At 46.6% G+C, this 20,013-nt stretch overlaps 1 long non-coding RNA gene across 1 annotated transcript in view; it reads left to right on the top strand.

Annotated features, from left to right (window-relative positions):
• Window positions 1-755: 755 nt before the first annotated feature.
• Window positions 756-20,013, top strand: part of LOC144165078 (uncharacterized) — a 36,118-nt gene continuing 16,860 nt past the window's right edge. Inside the window, exon 1 of the long non-coding RNA XR_013321339.1 lies at window positions 756-807. This is a non-coding gene — a long non-coding RNA (uncharacterized LOC144165078). The remainder of the gene's footprint in view (window positions 808-20,013) is intronic.

The following is a 20,013-nucleotide window of genomic DNA, read 5'->3' as shown; positions in this document are numbered from 1 at the left end:
ATGCTGCTTAAAGTTAGTCTTTTGCAGAAGTTGCCACAGCTATGCCTCAGGTATCTCAGTGGCCAGTTGGGATACCTTGGCGGAGTTTCATATTTGGGGTTGCATTTATTGTGTTGCAACAAATACACACATACTAGACGCCTACTTTATCTTTAGTTTTGTCCTGAAAGTTTTTGAGCATCACAGACCTTTGCATTTAAGATTCCCCGTAAACGGTTATTTCTGTATGAACCTTTCGTTAGCGCTCAATATCTTCAGACTGCACTAAGCCTAAAAATCTCCTCCATCGTAAAGGCCTGAATAAAAGTTGTCACAGATGCCAAAATCCAATTACCAGATACGCCAGGGTAATACAAATGACAAGACATTCTGCATTCATAACGGTTCACGGATTTCTAAATTAGTGGATATTGTCCACTCAAGGATAACTTGTCACACATTTTTACACCATATATATGGAGGTTTTAATGACAGTGAATACGCAACTAGAAAACAATAGTTACGTACTTTACAAAGAATAAAATAATATGCAGAATGTTTATAGTTCCTAGCACTTTTTGTGCGTGGCGATTGGGATATATCCAATATAGGCTTCCGGGCAGTCACAAATTTGAATCTGCGGATTTACGCGGAATGTCGTGCTCAAAGTAATATAATTTGGGAAAATAAAACTACTAGACATAGAGCAGACAATATCATTTTTGAACGAGCAGTGAGTCCCGCCTGTTCTTAATAAGATGTCGCTTCACTTTTAGGCAAATCACAATGGCATTCTATTTCTGGATTCGAATTCCTTGCAATATTCCTGTAAGTATATCATCCGCTCAGATTGAGCCAATTTATACAATTTACTTATTAGTTAGATTCAGTAGAGGGAGTTGAAAAAACAATAGATGAAGGTAACGCCAACAGTTGAAGATTTGCAATTTTAGGATGACAATGTGAATGTTGGGAACCCGCAATAAGCGAAAACACTTTTAATAGGCTCGGGGGGTGCAAATTGCCTCACTTTTTAAAGAAACGGGCAAAATTTTGCAAACTAATCTTTTGCCATGTTGGTCTCGAAATTCTGAGTTTTCTTTGTCAGTCTGGCGCATAAACAGTGGCATAGCTAATAAACACCTTGCCGATTTATGGGAAACTAGAGGAGGCTAAAACCTGCGGGCATGTTTGCTGAGATGCGTACCCTCTGCACAGCTGCTGCGAGTCTTTTTTTGAGTTTAGTAGAAGAATGATACAATAGAGCGATCGCGGTCACCGGATCTGACTGCGAAAGTGAGCCGTGTGCAACAATTAATTATTGCAATTCTTGCCGGCGAAAGCTATTCATTTTTCTCGGCGCTTAGGGTGAAGGCACGTAAACAGAAAACACACCTCCTCACCGATTACGGAGCCATCAAAGCCAACCGAAGTATGTTTAAAGGCCTCGGACAACAAATATAATATTCGCAGCTAGGAATAAGGATCACAAAATTGTTCTACCTTTTCTACCTAGCCTTCTGAATGCTCGTAATATAGCGTAAGATTCTGCTTGAACGTCCCGCTTAGAGGCCGCGCGGGAACATGAATGTTTTATTGCTGCTATTTAAATATGACTGCTCTCACAGCTAATGCTCTGACTAAAGCATGCAGGATAGCATAAAATCACAAGAGGATGCCCAACCTACGGCCTTATGATGAATACAATACCTATATTTAGTACATTCCCGTTTAAATAAAAACAAGACTTCTTAGCCCCATTGCAGAATCAAAACATCTGTTTGATTGCCGGTGCTATTTTATGGTGAGCAAGTGAGGGAATAAAATTTTTCGAAAAGTTTAAGTGCTTGTGGTTTGTGTCAGCCGCTGTGACCATTTTTTTGCTGCGGGATTGGTTGCTGTTTGCTAGCTCTCCGCGCTCCTTTCACCAGATTATAATACAAAGAGAGGATAAGGCTATACAGCCGCCAATCCCTATTCTGCCGATTAAGGGAGAATTTCACCTTAGGTCATCTGTTGGTACTTCCATTTAGTTTGGTGCAGAACGGCAGTGTCAGATGAATAATTGTTGGATTAAATACTTTGCTTTTGTTAATAAGCGTGTGGAAGAGCTCTCCGGCGGCAAGCCGTTTGTAACCGGCGAAGGGTGGCGGCCTCGGCTAAGGATAGCATCGGGTGCTCAGGACGGAGCTATTGGCGGCAGTATTGAGCACTAACCTTGGTGCATCTTTGAATAGCAGTGGGCTCGTTGTACCTGGAGGTCTGTTTGTCCCTGCTGCTTTGAGCAGAGGCACATTGTACGCACGTGGTAGCAGTGACTTGAAAGATGCTGCGGAACTGTGGTGGCAGATAATTCTTCGTTGTCGACGTGGTTTCCTCGAGACATCAACTGGTTTTGAGGTCCTCCGTGTGGTGTCTGTACCATGCACAAAAAGAGTTCAAAATCTTTTCGTGGGCTGATGTGTTGGGGTTTTAATGGGTCCTGTTATATATAGGGTCGATTGTTCTAACAGTACGCGCAGCATTACTAGAGTGTATGGTATTTAGATGGATTCAATACTTAGGTTTACCCGCTCAGGTAACATGCAGACGAGCCATGCGAGGCTCAGTCCTGCATGCACGAGTGAGTATGAGCCAGAGGTTTTGGCACTCGATGGGTTTCTGGTAATTCTTCAAACCTATGCATTACGTTACCCTGCATATTGGGTAGCATGCATATTGGTAGAATTGTCAGTTTAATGTAAGCCAAGTTGTTCAAATGATGCTTAGCGGAAGAAATGCGCGTTTTTGGCAGTAGAGCTTTGCAGACATAAAGGGTAGTCGACGACGGCGCTTACGACGGCGCTTACGTGCCGGAACGAGGAGCGAACTGTCGGCGCCCCTTAGCGTCATGATGCACTATATTGGTTCTCCTCTCCTAGACGGCAGCACCATCTGCTTCAATAAAACATTTCCTTCTGTATTCCCTGTGTTCGTTGGGCTGGTGTCATTTCTTCGTCGTATGTGACGTCAGTGAAGTCGATGTATCCCGGCATAAAACACGTCCATGTTATAAAACACAGCAATACCACATAGCGCGCGTAGAAGGAAACAAAAACTGCAATGAACAAACAAAATCATAAACTGCCGAATTTAACGTGGCGGGCTCGCTGACGAAGACGATGTAAGCGGGAACGCTGTTCCAGTGCCCGCTGGATTTGAGAACAAAAGAGTCATGGAAATATTTAATTCTCCACAATGTTAAAGAAACTTTCAAGTTGTGGCCAATGCGGAAAGACACATAATGACATCAACAAAAAGCGATTGTTTGAGGACTTGGTTTGGGTGATACATTTTGTTAAATGTACTCAAGGTGTACAACACTTTTCACGTGGTACTACGTGACCGTACGTGGATTTTACACGGATTTCATATTTTTACACCTGTTCACAATGTTCAAACATTTGCGGGGATTGGTACACCCCGAATCAGGAGTACTACATTGCGTCTGAAATATATGCTTGCCTTCTATCCGCAGAAACACATATCTTGCAGCGTCGAAATATGTCCTTATTTTTTAGATGCGACGCTGAGGGGAGCATCTCTTGCCGGCGGCCCTGTCCTTCCTGCGTCGTCGTTGTCCGCGTCCGCACAGCTGCGTCTCTCCTCTACTCACCCCCTCTCCTCGCACCGTAATAGCGTGCACTCTCCCCCAACATATGTGGCACGCAGTGCGGCGCGCTCTCTTACTCCGCCGGTGGGCGGCGCTGCGCGCGGCGCAAGCGCGCAGTGCGCATGTGCAGCGCCCTCTCTCTCCGCGGTCTCCTCTCCTTCGGGCGCGTTGCGCATACAAGCGGAATGCCGCGCTCCAGCCGGTCTCTCAGTCAACGGTCGTCCACGCTACGCTTCCTCTCTCTCTCTCGCTCTTTCGCATTACCCGACGATTGCTGACGCAATTTGAATAATCGACCCAACGGAAACGCACAATGGAGCCCCCTTCAGCGTCGCACCACACCAGGGTTCCCGCGAGGGGAAGTGGGCGTAATTTTAGATGCGACGCTGAGAGGAGCATCTCTTGCCGGCGGCCCTGTCCTTCCTGCGTCGTTGTCGTCCGCCTCCGCACAGCTGCGTCCCTCTTCCGCTTCCCCTCTCCTCACACCGTTATAGCGCGCTCTTTCCCGCAACATCTGTGGCGTGCGCAGTACGGTGCGCTCTCTCACTCCGCTGGTGGGCGGCGCTGTGCGCATTTGCAGCGGCCTCTCTCTCCGCGGTCTCCTCTCCTTCGGACGCGCTGCACATACAAGCGGAGGGCCACACTCCGGCCGGTCTCTCAGTCGACGGTCGTCCGTGCTGCGCTTGCTCTCTCTCTCTCTCTCGCATTACCCGACGATTTCTCACGCAATTCGAGTAATCCACCCAACGGAAACGCAGAATGGAACCCCCTTTAGCGTCGCATCACACCAGGGTTCCTGCGAGGGGAGTTGGGCGTAATTTTTTAGCTGTTGCTGGATTGATGAACCGAAGCACACAGCTATTTAACACTGCATTTGGCGTGTTAGAATATATTTATCAGTTACTGCTTTCAGTTTGTGCTTAAACAGTTCCCCATTTTTAATGGTACGCTCCCAAAATTGAGAAATTAAATTTCAAGAGTCGTGATTGAAAATTTACTGAATGAAAGTGTGCATTGCGGTAGTGTCGGGTGATTTTATATTGCTTGCGCAGGTGCGAGAAGAAGTATGGCACGGTGAATTGCATAATCAAGTGGTCGCTCAAACGCAGTAGAAACCATATGTTAGAAATCATCTAGGGGTGAAAAGACAAGAATAAGGAGAGTAGATTAGCTAATGACACAGTATTGCGAGTGGATTCTTTCCCCAGCTGGGTGACACTAAAAGTCCAGCACACGTTGATAAAAGCTGTGCTTTCTGAAGAGCCAGAAATTAGAGTTGGGCCAGTGGGATCCCACATGATAGCAGGAAAATTGAAGACACCCGATAGTCATATTTGGACATTACAGATTCTTTTGACTACATGGCTAAGACCCCTGCACGGGGCACCTTGAGCAATCTTCGTGACGGTACTGGCGCTACGGCGGACCCCGAGCCCCCAAACATAAGCTGGATCCAACCATGGCGTTGTGTTTATAGGTGGAGCGTTAGAAACCAGGAACGGTGGCCGTCGGAGCCCAGGTCAAGCTCCGGCGGATGGGCTCCCTGTCTGTTCACCAGGCAGGGAGCTCCGGAACCTCTTTGACTACCAGGGTAAGGTCAAAGAAGAAAGTACCCCCGTCTCCCTGCTTTCCGATGTATCATATGGCATTTTCCCAACCCCCCCCAAACGTGATCGGCCCCCGAAATGGGGCCGCACCGAAGCTTCAATCCAACCCTTGCCAACAGTTGCATCCCAAAAGCGAGATAACTATCCGCGCTTCTTGATTGTTGAATCTCTTGACAAGTCAAATCCTATCTCCTCCCAGTCAGTGTTCCTTATCACCAAATTCCTTGAAGGCATCCTTGGCAAGTCTTTCCAAGCCAAGAAACTGAGAACCGGCGAAGTTCTGGTCGAGGTGAACACTCACCAGCAAGCCACAAGCCTCCTTACCCAGAATCGCATGGCAGATCTGGACATCAGAGTCACACCCCACCGTAGCTTCAATAGCTCTCAGGGTGTGATTTCTGAGCTAGATCTGATAAATGAGACGGAAGCCGATCTGCTCGAAGGTCTGAAAGGCGAGGGCATGACGGCAAAAAGGCGCATCACCATGCGGCGAGATGATAAGCAAATCATGACAAAGTTTATATTCTTGACATTTGACCGTTCTACACTCCCCAAATCCATCAAAGCAGGTTTCATTCATTGTTCTGTCCGGCCTTACATCCCGAACCCGCGGCGCTGTTTCAAGTGCCAACGGTTCGGGCATGGCACCACCTCCTGTCGTGGCAAAACAACATGTGGAAAATGTTCATCTCAAGATCAAGATACAGATAACTGCCAGGCTCAACAATTAATGTGCAGCAACTGTCATGGACCTCATGCTGCGTACTCCCGCACGTGTGAAAGGTTCTAGATGGAAAAGAAAATAATCAACCTCAAAATCACTGAAAACATCACCTTCCCAGAGGCGCGGAAGAGGTTCGCCTCCTTCCCTCTGGGCAGGTACACCGACGTATCTCGCCGGGGGGCGGAGCGGCGTCTTGTTTCGGCGGGGACCCAGTACCGCGAGTCGGACTTGGTCCCGCGCCAACCCCCCCCCCCCCCCTGGGTTGCCTCTGGCAGCCCAAGCCGCCTCCGCACCGCTCGCTGAGCCAGCAGCGGTTGTGGTGGCAACCTCTTCCGTCTGGACCTGTGCCGCTCCCGTCCCTGCCTCTCAATCCTCCAGTGCGTTGGAGGGTGCCATGGACACCACGGGCTCCGCACCGGCTAACACCGCCACCGCACCGCCCGTGCCGCTTCTGGTGCCTCCAATACCTGCGGCGGTGGCGGGTCAAACTAAGGGCCCTCGAAGGGGGGCCAAGTCCGGGGGGCCCGGTTCGACGGGTACACCCAGGACATCGGACGACGAGATGGAAATCGTGCCATTCTTGCCTGCAACGCAGCGCAAGGATCGGCTTCCGACGTCCAAGCCTACAGAAAGGCCCAAAAAGCCCAATCCAAGAGTCACAGTCTCGAAAGACGACACATAAACATACACACTCTAGTAGCTCTCACACTAAATAATGGGAAGAGAAAACATAGTTCAATGGAACTGCAGAGGCCTTCTGAATAATCTTGAGGACGTGCATGAGATTCTGCATGCCAATCAGCCAAGTTTAATGTGTGTCCAGGAAACACATCTGAATTCCAAGCACACAAATTTCTTGAATAGTTACCTGGTATACAGAAAGGACAGGGTTGGCTGCACACACTCTTCTGGCGGTGTGGCCATAATCGCCCGCAAATCCTTAGCATGCCACCCTGTCACCTTGAACACCGTCCTTGAGGCTGTAGCCGTCCGCACAATATTATTTAATAGGTTGATAACGGTATGCTCCATATACATTCCTCCTGATGTTACACTTTTGAGCTCTGACTTCGAGGCGCTGGTTGACCAGCTGCCCGAACCGTACATCCTTACAGGCGACCTTAATGCTCACAACTCTCTTTGGGGCTCTTCTCGCACGGATGCCCAAGGTCGCCTGAAAGAGAAGTTTTTAACATCCTCTGGAGCATGCCTTTTCAACAAGAAACAGCCTACATACCATAACAAAGGACACAATACATACTCAAATCTTGACTCGGCTATTGGTTCGGCAATTCTCTTTTCATGTCTTGAGTGGGGTGTGGGCACTGACCCATATGGCAGTGACCACTTCCCCACCTCACTAACATATATAGGTAAAGGGCCATGCAGTCCATCTTCCCATAAAAGGTTTAATGAAGCAAGAGCCAACTGGAATACACTTACAGAGACATCCAAACTACACCAAACATCCATAGGACGCCTACACGTTGAAGAAGCTACCCAACTGCTCACGGCGCACATCCTCGACGCCACCGAAAAGTCCATTCCCCACGCCTCGGGTGCCCCGCGCAACCAGAGGAGGCCGTGGTGGAATGAGGACTGTGGGCGGGCGCGAGAGGCCCAGAACAAGGCGTGGGGTATCCGTCGTCGGTACCCCACGTCGGGTAACCTTATTTTGTTCAAACGGGCCAAGGTGTTTGGAAAAGGTGTGCGCCGTGAGGGAAAACGAGAGAGTTGGCACACCTTCTTGACATTCATTAATTCATACACAGACACACACAAAGTCTGGACAGGTATATGCAAGCTCAAAGGACAACAGACACACAGCCTGCCCCTGGTAAGCACAACAGGGGACACGCTGGGAGACCAGGCTAACACACTTGCACAACACTTCGAACACGTGTCTAGTTCAGCACACGACACAAACACTTTCATGAAACACAAAACATCTGCAGAAAAAAAGCCCTTACACGACAAAGACAAATCAAAAACTTCTTACAACTCTGAATTCACCCTCTATGAGTTGAGGGCTGCCCTGAGCACGTGCAAACCTTCAGCTCCAGGCGCAGATAAGATTACATACACCATGATACAGCACCTACACCCAGACACTCTTGAAACACTCTTATACCTATACAATAAAATATGGCTTTCGGGGCACATTCGACGCTCTTGGAGGGAGGGCATAATAGTGGCTTTCCTAAAGGCAGGGAAGGACCCTACCTCTCCCGCCAGTTATCGTACCATTGCCCTGACAAGCTGCTTGTGTAAGCTCTTCGAAAAGATGATAAACAGGAGACTCGTGTACTTCTTTCAGTACAACGGTCTTCTCGAGAGCTGCCAGGCGGGCTTTAGGGTGGGGCGATCTACGAACGATCAACTCGTTGCGCTAGAGTCATATATTAAAGATGCTTTCCTCCATAAGCAGTAATGTATGACAGTATTCTTTGATCTTGAAAAGGCGTACGACACTGCTTGGCGGTACGGCATCCTCAGCGATTTGAAGTCCTTTGGCATGTCGGGTAACATGATGAATACGCTTGTTAGTTACCTGTCTGAAAGGACGTTTCGCGTACGAGTTGGAGCTGCACTCTCTAGGGTTCATGTGCCGGAAAACGGCGTGCCGCAAGGTGTTGTTTTGAGTTGCACTTTGTTTATTGTAAAAATGAATTCTCTTCAGAAGGCACACCCACCATCGATCTCCTGTTCAGTCTATGTAGACGACGTTCAACTCTTCTTCAAATCGTGTAACTTGTCTATCTGCGAGCGCCAAGTGTAGCTTGGTGAAAACAAGCTAGCCGGATGGGCAGATAGCAACGGTTTTATATTTAATCCAGGAAAGTGCACTTGTGTTCTGTTTTCCAAGAGGCGTGGCATTAGGCCGGATCCAGACATTCGACTGTCACGGTGTCTCTATTCCTGTAGAAAAGGAACACAAGTTTTTAGGTATAATCTTTGACGAAAAGCTCACATTCATCCCATACATAAAGCAACTAAAACATAAATGCTAAAAACAATGAATATCCTGAAGGTTCTGCTGCACATCTCTTTTGGTGCTGACAAACAACTTCTTTTACGTGTTTTTACCAGCCTAATAGGTTCACGACTGGACTATGGTAGCGTTGTCTATGGGACAGCCACAAAAACATCCCTCAGATTGCTGGACCCTGTGCTTCATCTAGGGCTCCTATTGTCGTGTGGTGCCTTCCGAACTAGTTCGGTCGAAAGCCTGTATGTTGAGTTCAACAAATGGAACCTACAACATCAGCGAGCATACACAGACCTCCTTTATGCTTTTAAAATTTCATCCATGCCTCACCATCCTTTTAAATCAGTTTTTCATGATACCTTCATGAATGAACTCCTTTTAAATCGACCATCGTTCTCTGCGCCCTTCTCTTACAGAGTTAGAGACGAAGCGTCAGAGCTTGCTGTCTCCTTTTTAGATACCACCCAAAGTTCTGTAACAGATTTCATAGCAACATGGCATCTCCGCCCTGTGTCATGCGACACATCATTCACACATGTAGATAAAAACCGAGCTCCCACATGTGCAATTCTGCAGCACTTCTTATATTTGCAGCAGAAGTACCAATGTTCTGAATTTTATACGGACGCCTCTAAAACTTCCACCTCAGTGTCCTGCGCGGCGCATGTGCCCGGCCTTCGTGTCACTAGAACTTTTAACAGTAATACAAGTATCTTTACGGCAGAGGCTTATGGTGTACTTCTGGTTGTTAATCATATCCTTCAAAGCCACATCCCACAATCCATTATATATACAGAGTCTCTAAGTGTTGTGAGGGCGTTGTCGTCAACAAAGTCTTCAAAAAATCACGTTATAAATTTAATAGTCTAGGGTATTATGTCTGTGTATGTCCACAAATTTGAACTAGTCCTTTGCTGGGTCCCTGGCCACTGTGGTATAGCCGGGAACGAAGCAGCGGATCGAATGGCTGCTGCTGCTACATTCTTGAATACAGTACACATAACCACATTACCCTACACCGACGTGAAACCACACATAAGACAACAACATCGCAAAACATGGCAGACACACTGGAGCGAACAAACAGACAACAAGTTACACGTAATAAAACCACTCTTAGGACCATACACCACCGACACACGTAATAGATACACTGAAGTCGCCTTGGCTAGATTACGAATAGGGCACACACATTCAACGCACTCGCACCTGCTCACTGGACCTCCAAGACCTCTGTGCAGCAGGTGCGGAGAGGCCCTATCCGTGATCCACATCCTCATACAATGTAAGGCACTCGACATTACACGACGCAAACACTTCTCACAACTACACACACGACATATTTCACCACACCTGTCATACTTCTTAGGCGATGATGCCATGTTCTCTGTTCAGCGCACCTTTAGTTCCTATCTGAAGTTCATTTGTTACAACTCATCTTATATCACCCATAGTTTTACCCCTGGTCCTATACACCACCCACCTTATTTATCTTTTAACCACTCACGTTCTTCACACTGGCCCTTTACACCAGCCGTGCTCATAGTCATTAACTGACTTTATTCGATTTCCCTTCTCATCAAATAACTTTGTATTTGGCGCTCTTTGCCCATGTCGGCCTTGCGCCATTAAACTTAAACCATCCTTATCACATGGCTAAGACAACCAAATTGGTTATCAACGAACGTTTGGGGGACGTTTGGCAGCCTCTTACAAACACAAAAGCGGTAGTCTTTATGAATAAGGTGAACACAAGGGCAGAAAAATTCAAAAGAAGGTGACGAAACTGGAGCGCCAAAGGACGCGAAGCCATCACACACTGCAAGAAAAATGCCACCACCTAGGCTATCAGTACGGTCAAGCCTAGTGTCACTAGATAATGCTACAGAGTATCGGCACTCTTTTCTCTTATTGTTCCGTGCCGCCCCCCTGATCGTAGGTAAGTTCGCATCAGGTGACGTTTGGTTACACTGCGACAGTTCATAGGTTCAGCCATTTTATGATTTATGTGGTTTCTGCCGGGCAGCTATAATAGCCTCAGGTTGTCTTCTATGCTCTGTGGCTGCACCCGACTGGCATCGTTCCGAACGCAAATAATAGATAAAGCGCTTCGCAGCATTTTAGCGGCAGAAGTGAGTCGAAAGACGCTGGTTTTCTTTGTCTTCGTTTGTGTTATTTACAAATTATCTCGTCGAAGTTAGCACCAAGGCTGCAGAAACGGCTATTTGGCAACACTGATTAACATCAAAATGTCCGCCGTTGCTCACCTGTGTGCGGCAGTTACGGTACTCTGTATCATATCTGGTGACACTACTCAAGCCTATCAACATAAAAATTTTTCTGACAATCAATCCCCTCATCGTTAATACTTTTCTCAGATAACGATGTTTCTGTATGTCAAATAACGTCCCAATCCTGATAGAGCATCTCGTTTGTTGACTATGCTTCGTATGCTTGTGAAAAAGAATGAGTGGTCAATCATGGGCTTATTTTGAACAGATAAAAATTGCAAACTCTTGGGCGTCGGCATAGGGCCTCAGGATAGGGACGTGGAAGCCTCAAAAGATGGTGGGATATATGATTTAAACTTGCGTACGGTATCGCTCTAACGACAGAAGATGTAGCATTTTTAATATGTATAAATTATTGTACCGCATTGAGTATGTGCAATCGCTTTCTTTCCCTTAGTCCAACCGATTTTTTCCGGCTGAGTCGTGTTCCCATGCACAAATATTTTTTAAAGCTTATCGTTGTATTTTAGCCCGCTTGGGCTAAATGTTTGCCTTGACCTTCTAGACAGTTATTTAATAACAGCAAGACGATACTTCCTTGTAACACAGGAACCAAGCCTCCGATTTGACGATATAATTTCACTGGGAAGCTCTAGTGTGTTTTACACGGTCTTTTAACATTGCGTGCACCGTTTCTGCCATTCTAACTGTATCAATATCAGGTTTCAGCTTTCAAGCCGACATGTCTTCATAATCATCAAGGCGAGCTTTAAAAACCGCGCTCTAAGTTTTGATAGCGCCAGCAACCGGGTGAAACGCGTCCGAAGAGTTTTGGAGGCTTTCAAGTATCCTTACTTTCCATTCTATGGCCCCAAGGCGAACACTCATGTCAGTCACGCTCTCTTTAGGTAGCGTTTGGCTAGCTTCCACCTGATTAACGGAAGAGATTATTTCAGCAAGCGGTGATTCCATTTCCGTGGATGGCGTTTTATTGCCAGCTAGTATTTCTTCCATTGTTGGTCCGGGACTATATTCCACGTGATTTGAACGTAATAGCAAAGTTGTGACAGGCACACAGTCAACGATAAACACTAACAGCACTTCTGGGCAGAGAATAAGCAAAAGACATCTATTGCTAGAGTGCTTTGAGTAAGGCGAAAATGAATTAACCTTTGTGAAAAGCAGGATGGACTTGAGTGACCGCCCCATAGCTACTATTCTATGCCCCTTGGTAGGCCCGTTTCCAGGTCAGCTACTTAACTAGAGGTGCGCTATAAAATGGCTAACTGCAAAGTAAGGCTGAATGTCGAAAGGAAAGGAGGAAGCTTGTAAAAAGGAAGAAATCCAGCGAGAAGTTATTCAGAGATAGACGCGGGAATTATAAAAAAACCCTTCCGAACACATTGGTGCTTTTAAACGAAGAGAACTAGAATAGCGCAGACAGGCCTAATGACAACAAAACAACGGCAATCACTAATTCACAGTCGCGGTCGAGTGTACTAGAAGTTTTAGAGTTGCCCGAGCGACGGCCTCTTCCATTGCTATACCGGGTCGACTTTCGGGCAGAAAATAAAACAGAAAACCGGTATAGCGGCGGCACTGCTGTCGTCGACAACTGAACAGCCGGCGCTCCGCGGCACCATCTCCCAGCACGCGCGCGGCAATATTTGCATTGCTCGCTGCTGTGTTTTGCGCTCGCGAAGCTCATTTATTTTGGATTATGACGTTTAAGGCGCCGGCGCTACACAGACGATGAGGCAAATGGCGCTAGAGGACTCTGGATCAATTTTGACCACCTGGGGTGCAATAACGTGGGCCGAAATGTCGAAGACACGGGCGTTTTTCGCTTTTATTCTGCATCACAAAATCGGCCGGCAAGCGAACCTGTGCCTTTGGCCAGCTGATTTAGAAAGTAGACGTAGAAACCTTATTACTCCGCTTGAGCAAAGTTTAAACTAGTACGACCCGACATAAAATTATTGACCCCCAACGATACTTTCTAATTTTTATGTGTTTTCTGAAAACGTTAGTTGTTGATATTGTTACGAACAAGTGGACAATCCCCGATGTCCAACCATAGGTGAAGACGAGGAAGTGGTTGACGCGCAGCCGGTGTGAGCTCGGCGATAGCCGCCATGTAAATAGTGTCAAATACATCATCCGCATCTCATGGTTCATGTCCTGTGCCATGTAACATGTTTGGTGGAGTGTGCGGGTTTCTCCCCGTCCTGGCCCCGGCGTCGCTCCGTCTCGGCACCGGCGCAAACATCGCGGGTACGCGGGCCGTGTCGGGCAGCCCCAGCCCCGCCGCGACCAGCACATGACGATACCCCCGCCCCGCGTCCCCAGCCCGTGAGAAGCCGATAAACATCCAAGACGCGACGAGATGTGACCAGCGAAGACGTGTCGCCCAGCCGTGTCCCCAGCCTTTTCGTCCGGTACGGTTCTGTGCACCCTCATCGGTTCGTCGTGGCCTTGTGGGCGTCGATGTTCGGGGACCAGTCGACATCGGAGACCGCCATCGTCATTTGCCGTGGAAAGGACTTCAGTGTTAATACACATCGCATCTCATCCTCACCGCACCCATCCATTCACGGTGACCGAGCACGACCGGGACGGTCGTCTTTGGCCGGGGGGTGATGTTCGAACAAGTGGACAATCCCCGATGTCCAACCATAGGCGAAGACGAGGAAGTGGTTGACGCGCAGCCGGTGTGAGCTCGGCGATAGCCGCCATGTAAATAGTGTCAAATACATCATCCGCATCTCATGGTTCATGCCCTGTGCCACGTAACAATATACACTAATCTCTCGTTAACTCAAATTATAAAATTACCTGAAAATTTTGAGTTAAGCGCGGAGTTTCCAGTTCAGTCGAATGCAGGAAATTTGTAGCCAGGGCCCTGAAATAGCAGCTAGGGCTGATAACAAAAGCATTATTGCACAGGAGAGATTTCGCAATAAAAGCAAAATAATTTGCAGGAAGAAGAAACTTGTATTGTTACAGAAGAAAGAACTGTGTTGCGCTCGGCTGTTTCGTGTTCGCATCTGCATCCAGAAAAACGTATCCGAGCTTTTCAATGTATACTTTGTATTGGTAGTCGCCATAGCTGAATTCTACCTTGTTACGAAGCAGACGCAGCATGTATGCTGTTTCTGCCGGTGTAGGCACTTCTGGAGGCTCCTCCTCGTACACATGATCAGCTGCGTCGTGCACAGCTACCTCAATGATGTACGCGCCAGACAGCATTCCGGTAACGTGGACGCGCAGTCCGCGCAAACTTCCACTTCACGACCACGTTCGGCGAGTAGTGGGAGTAATCACTCGAACGGGGACCTTATTAGCTGCCTGCAGCGGAGTTTGCCTTGTGTCTTCTCTGGCAGTATTTTGAGACATCTGTGGTCCTCCGAAAAAACGTTTCGAGATAAAGCGGGCAAATGCGTAGCGCCTACGGGAGGTAAACACATGCGGAGAAAAAGTTTCGAGAAGATATTTTGAGATAGCAGATTTCAAGTTAACGATGGAATAATTTGACGCACAGGCACCAGGAATATTTTTTCCTTCGGCTTCTTGACTCTGCGCATGAAGCAAAAGCGGCGGGGCGCACATTCTTCAGGCTGCAAAAAGTTTACTGTTTGTTTACGTTCCTATTTGCAACGAAAATACCAAGAACCTTCTTCTGGAACACCCCTACCATTGATGCTTGTACTGTCGTTAGTTGGATTTCTTATTTTATTAACCCGCTATGCCGCATATTGCAGGCACTTGGTAGGGAAGTGTGTACTGAAAACGAAGTGCCAAGTCTGCAGGACCAATCCTGCATGCGAGGGGAAGATGCCGCTGCGTTTACTACCTCTTGTAATTTGAAGAGAGTTCTGAATCCTTCCGTGCAGTTTTTAAAGTTTATTAGCAAGCTCAACGTCGTTTTTACGAGTTGCTTTGGCGACAAAGAGCTTCACCATGACAGCGTTATGAATGTGCTGCAGCCCTTATTCACAAAAACACCTTAACGGTGTTGGTTGCGCCAAGCACGTGAGACCTTGACAGCAAATTTGATTGGGTTCTGTACACATGGTTACACGGATTCATTCCTATGTACAAGGTTTAAACAAGTTCCTTGATTACACGCGAAGATGGGAGCAACATCTTAAACGTGCCCGTCGCTAATGATCGACGGCGAGTTACGAAAATGCGTTGACCAAAAATGTCAATTTAAATCTCCATGTTAGCGTTATTCCTAAACCTTTACCTGTGTAGACTTTTTGCATGGTTTCCCGCGTTCAATTTTATTTGCCGGGGTATTAAAAATCAAAACAAAATGTGTATTTTGTTCCAGTTCTGTTTATTTGAACCTCCATGTTAGCGTTCTAGAACCTATACCTCTATAGTAGACGTGTTATATTTAATTTTTGTCGGGGTCAATATATTTTCTGATCTATGTTTTGCATTTGTTTTATGTGCGTGTAATTCTACTCTCAGCATACTTGTGAATGAAATTTGTGTTAATTTGATTCAACTCCTTTCTTGGCCGAATCACGTGAAAGGTTGTGCGATTAATAGAACATTGCGGAATGGTTCTACAAAAGACGGTCATTTGGACAACGGAGCTAACCGCTGGGGTAACCCCTTTTAGTTAAAAAATATCTCATTTGCGCGTGTCATTTTCTGTTCGGCCACCACGGTGACCCGTAATTACGCCAAGCGGCCCACTGCTTAAACACTGCTATAATAACAACTCACGCAATAAAAAACAAACGCAACTTATGATATTAACTCACATATCTGAAGACCGAGCGTAAATTGCAAGACAATAAGAAAGAAATTCTTTTGAGAAGCTATCATTCCAGTCCTCATATTTTCTCGTGTCATTTGCGTCGGCTAATTATGTCCATCAAGCAGCACAATAAGGACACAATCACAAAGCAATCATGAACTGGTTCATATCAGGCAACATCACGGAAAATACATTTTTATGCAAAATTGTACCCTCGAAAATGTCGCTGCAATTACTTTATTTAAAATCCGCTACAAATGCGGCACCAAAGGAAAATCCGTAATTTTCCTTGTTGTCGAGCGAGAAAGGCAAAACTAACGCAAAATGAGCTGCAGCGTGTATTTTTTATTTCGTTACCCACTGTCCACTGTACCTGTCCACTGTATTTAGGTAATCGGACGACCAGCCGAACAAATTTCGAGCGCTCCGCGCGTAAAGCAGCAGCGTTTCCTGGCCCGACTGCGCACGCGGCCGTGCGCGCAGCCAGCCGCTTCTTTCCCACTCACTGGTCGTTGACTACAGCGCCGCTGCTATTTTCTGCGCGAAACCAGCACCTCTCCGGACGGCCGGTCGGACCACTTTAAAACCTCTAGTACACTCTAGTAGCGGTGGGAGAACAACGTCTTAAAAGCACGAAAACGTGAAAGCTAACTAAGGAGTGGAACGAACTCATTCCGAAACGTGAGAAAGTAAAAGGTTTGAATACGGCTGATAAAATTGAATTAGCAGACCTGTCGGAATTGAATAACAGAAGCAAAAAAATTGAAATTTATCGATAAAAAATTGCAGTAATCGAGGAAATGCTGGAAATAGCTTGGAGCCTAAAAGCAACTGAAAAGAACCGAGCTATGAGCAGAGGCAGAATGTACGCACTTAGGGTGTGAGGGCGGAAATCTTACGCACCGCATGGATGTGGTAATAAAAGTAGCAGAACATTTCTACACTACGCTCTACACCAGCCTCGTTGGACTCAGACAAAGAACTGCGCGTAGATGTTGAAGCTCAGTTTGTGCTCTGAAACCTCTAAATGAGGGGGGAGTATAAAGGGCTCTCAAGAGCATGATAAGAGGACCAGCTGCAGGTGAGGCGGCATGAGCATGGATATTTTAAAATAGGGAAAGGGTATTAGACTTTCATAGTTGCCGCGCTAATTTTAATATGCGTAAAGTGGCCATGCCGACAGAATACAATTTTGGTTCATCCGAAAGATTCCAGCGGGATAATCACACTGACACCACCTTTATTGTAAACGTCCCTCAAATAAGCTGTCTAATTAAAAGAGAATTACCAAGTGACCCACTAGGTCAGTTCCCGAAAGAGAACCTGTGATGTCATTTCACAGGTGTATGATTGGGTATACGATTAGGCAGGTGTACGAACAGCAAACGCAAAAAAGGCAGGTGTTATATTCTTGCGCAGCGGGCTATTTGCGCTTCAGCTTAGGGCATATTCTTTTTTACAGCTGCAAGAATTCTGGGGTGCACAGGTATAGTTGTGAGCGAACACCTAAACACCGAAGCAGGTAGTGGGGCACTTTGCCGATTGACACTGGCAGCCGTCGGACGCGTTGAACTAATCTGACAGAACACTGACCAACTGACATAAGCGGCACGGTCACCGAAATGACCTTGTTTGTGGCGTCATAACTTACGTTTTAGAAAAATCTGAGTATGAACCATATCTAACATAGGAGAGGTAAAAAAACCTTCATATTCAGAGTGCGAACGCTGGCACTTCAGTGGTATTGCAGCGCTATTCATGAGAGTGGCCGATAAACACGATGAGCAAACGACCGTCTGCAGTTTGGTAGCAGCCCTGGTCAGCCGGCTCTCTTTAGTCTTGACGACCTGGTCAGGACACGTCAATGGCGATGTCGGGTACGTACAATTTAGCGAAAGAAGTGACATTTTAGCATAAAGTATATAATTTCTCATAGAATAAAGCATCTTTTGCGGCGGGACAAGCCCTGAGGGGTCTCTTGAGAACCGGCTATGGGAATGTATCCAATATTTTGAACAATCGGTAACTAGTTGATACCCGTTTGGCAGGTATTTTACCCCATAAACCCCATTGTCCATTATGTAGGACACCTGCTGACGCCATCTATGCTACATGGGTTAAAATACAGCTCAAATTTCTGTCAAAACAGATCAAGAGTGGCGGCATTCAGCGCAGCGCCATTCTACGGCTTCGGGCGAAGTCTATTTTTTTGTATTTGCACCCGAATTCAAGGCATACCTTTTATTTTGCAAACAACCTAATACAACAGCGAACAGGCAGAATACAAAATAAAGCTGTTCGGGCTCTACGTTTTTTCTACGCTACTTTTGGTGTTATGCGTTGTTTACGTTGGACGTCACGACTCATCCAGGACTCAAACCGAAGATTTTTACCAAGCTTTTCGGTGGCCTTAAGTACTACTTGGCCTTGAAAAGAGTACTACTAGTCGTTAGGGCCTTGTAGATGAAATCCCGCGTTTTTTTTATAAGAGACTGCGACCGCGGAACGGATGAGACGGCTGAGAAAATTTTGCAAGGAATTGCCAAAGATAACACGTCGGATATGGACATTTTAGAAAGTGACAAAAACACAGTCGTAGATCCCAACTTATCTCCACACCTAAATGTTGCCAGCTCAGAGTCTGATGTTAGCGAAGGTGACGGACCCTCACCAGGAAGCTCTGGAAGAGCAGTTAAATCCTGGAAACACCATCAAGAATAAGCACGTAAATATTGCAGCCGCTCTCTTTGTAAAAGCTGTTAGTGCGTAAAAAAATAGGTGGTTCTGATAATTCGTTGCAGCTTTCTTACGTGTACGCTGCGTCCAACGCTCATCCCTGACTCCCAAAGCAGCACTCAGCTGTGGAGAACGGATTTCTCAGACAACGAGCGACTGCATTGTGCAGTACATCCCAAACGAGGCGAACGAGAAAATGACATTTGCTATGAATAGGATCTATGTTCAGGACAGAGGAAATTTCTTAAAAACATCAATGGAGGAGCTGAAAATTATGTTGGGATTCACTTGGCTATTTCATGTCTCTGCTATCCGCAGATTCTAATGTACAGCCAAAAATAAACACAAGTGTGCCTCTTGTTGTAGACCGGACGCGAGACAGGTATTTAAAACATCGGCACCGCCTGCAGCGGGTCAATGAGGTAGACTTTAGTGAGGAAGGCGAGAAGGAATAACGCCACCGGTCGCATTAGTATTGGAGGCCTGCGTCGGGCTTCCTCGCAGACAGGACGTGTATAACGAGCAAATTATTCCCTTCAGGCGAAGAATACCGCTCAAGTAGTATATTCCCCGCAAGCCAAATCTGGAGGTTTCGAACGAAATATTGTTATAGCTATACCAGAGTGAGTATGCTTGATTTCCAATTTTTTCAAGGAGAGAAATGATGTCCCTTCCCAAGGAAGCTCCGGAAATGCAGAATCCGCAATGCTGCGGATGACAGGCACACTGTCCCCGGTACAGAGCTTTACCTTGAGAAGTACTTTACATCTGGTCGACTGCTAGATAAACTTTCAGAAAAAAAATCGCAGCAGCAAGGACACTGCTGAACAACTGAATACCGAAAGGGATGAGGCTTTCTGGGGAGAAGGGGTTGAAGAAAAGATTAACAGGATAATTGGAGTCACGGTTCCAAAAAAAATAGGCAACAGATTTTTTTACAGTGGTACCACAATGAGCCCAAAACTTTTCTTTCTGCAATCAATGGCCAAGAGCCGCAAGGCACCTGTCGCACGTTGTCTCGTAAGGACAAAAACTAATCGATGTTGTTTGACCACATATTGTGCGCGTGCACAACGTCAATATGGGCGATTTTGAAATGCAGATAAATTCATAACGTATTACAGGAAAAAGGCACGAATCAACAAGCGCACAATCACGTCCATCTCTCACCGGCGCGACATGATCCTCAGAAACTCTATGATTCAGTACACGCGGGATATGAGCTCCCTCAAAGACAAGCGGAAAGAAATTCTCAAGTACATGCACTTTTGCCAATCTGTTTCTGAGAACCTCGTAGCTCAACGGTTGAAACAGAAATGGA

Source organism: Haemaphysalis longicornis, unplaced genomic scaffold, assembly GCF_048455015.1.
Source record: "Haemaphysalis longicornis isolate Haplotype H1 unplaced genomic scaffold, Haemaphysalis longicornis Haplotype H1 scaffold_14, whole genome shotgun sequence".
NCBI lineage: Eukaryota > Metazoa > Arthropoda > Arachnida > Ixodida > Ixodidae > Haemaphysalis > Haemaphysalis longicornis.
The sequence above is the reverse complement of the archived record's forward strand: the minus strand, read 5'-3'. Positions and strand labels throughout refer to the sequence as shown.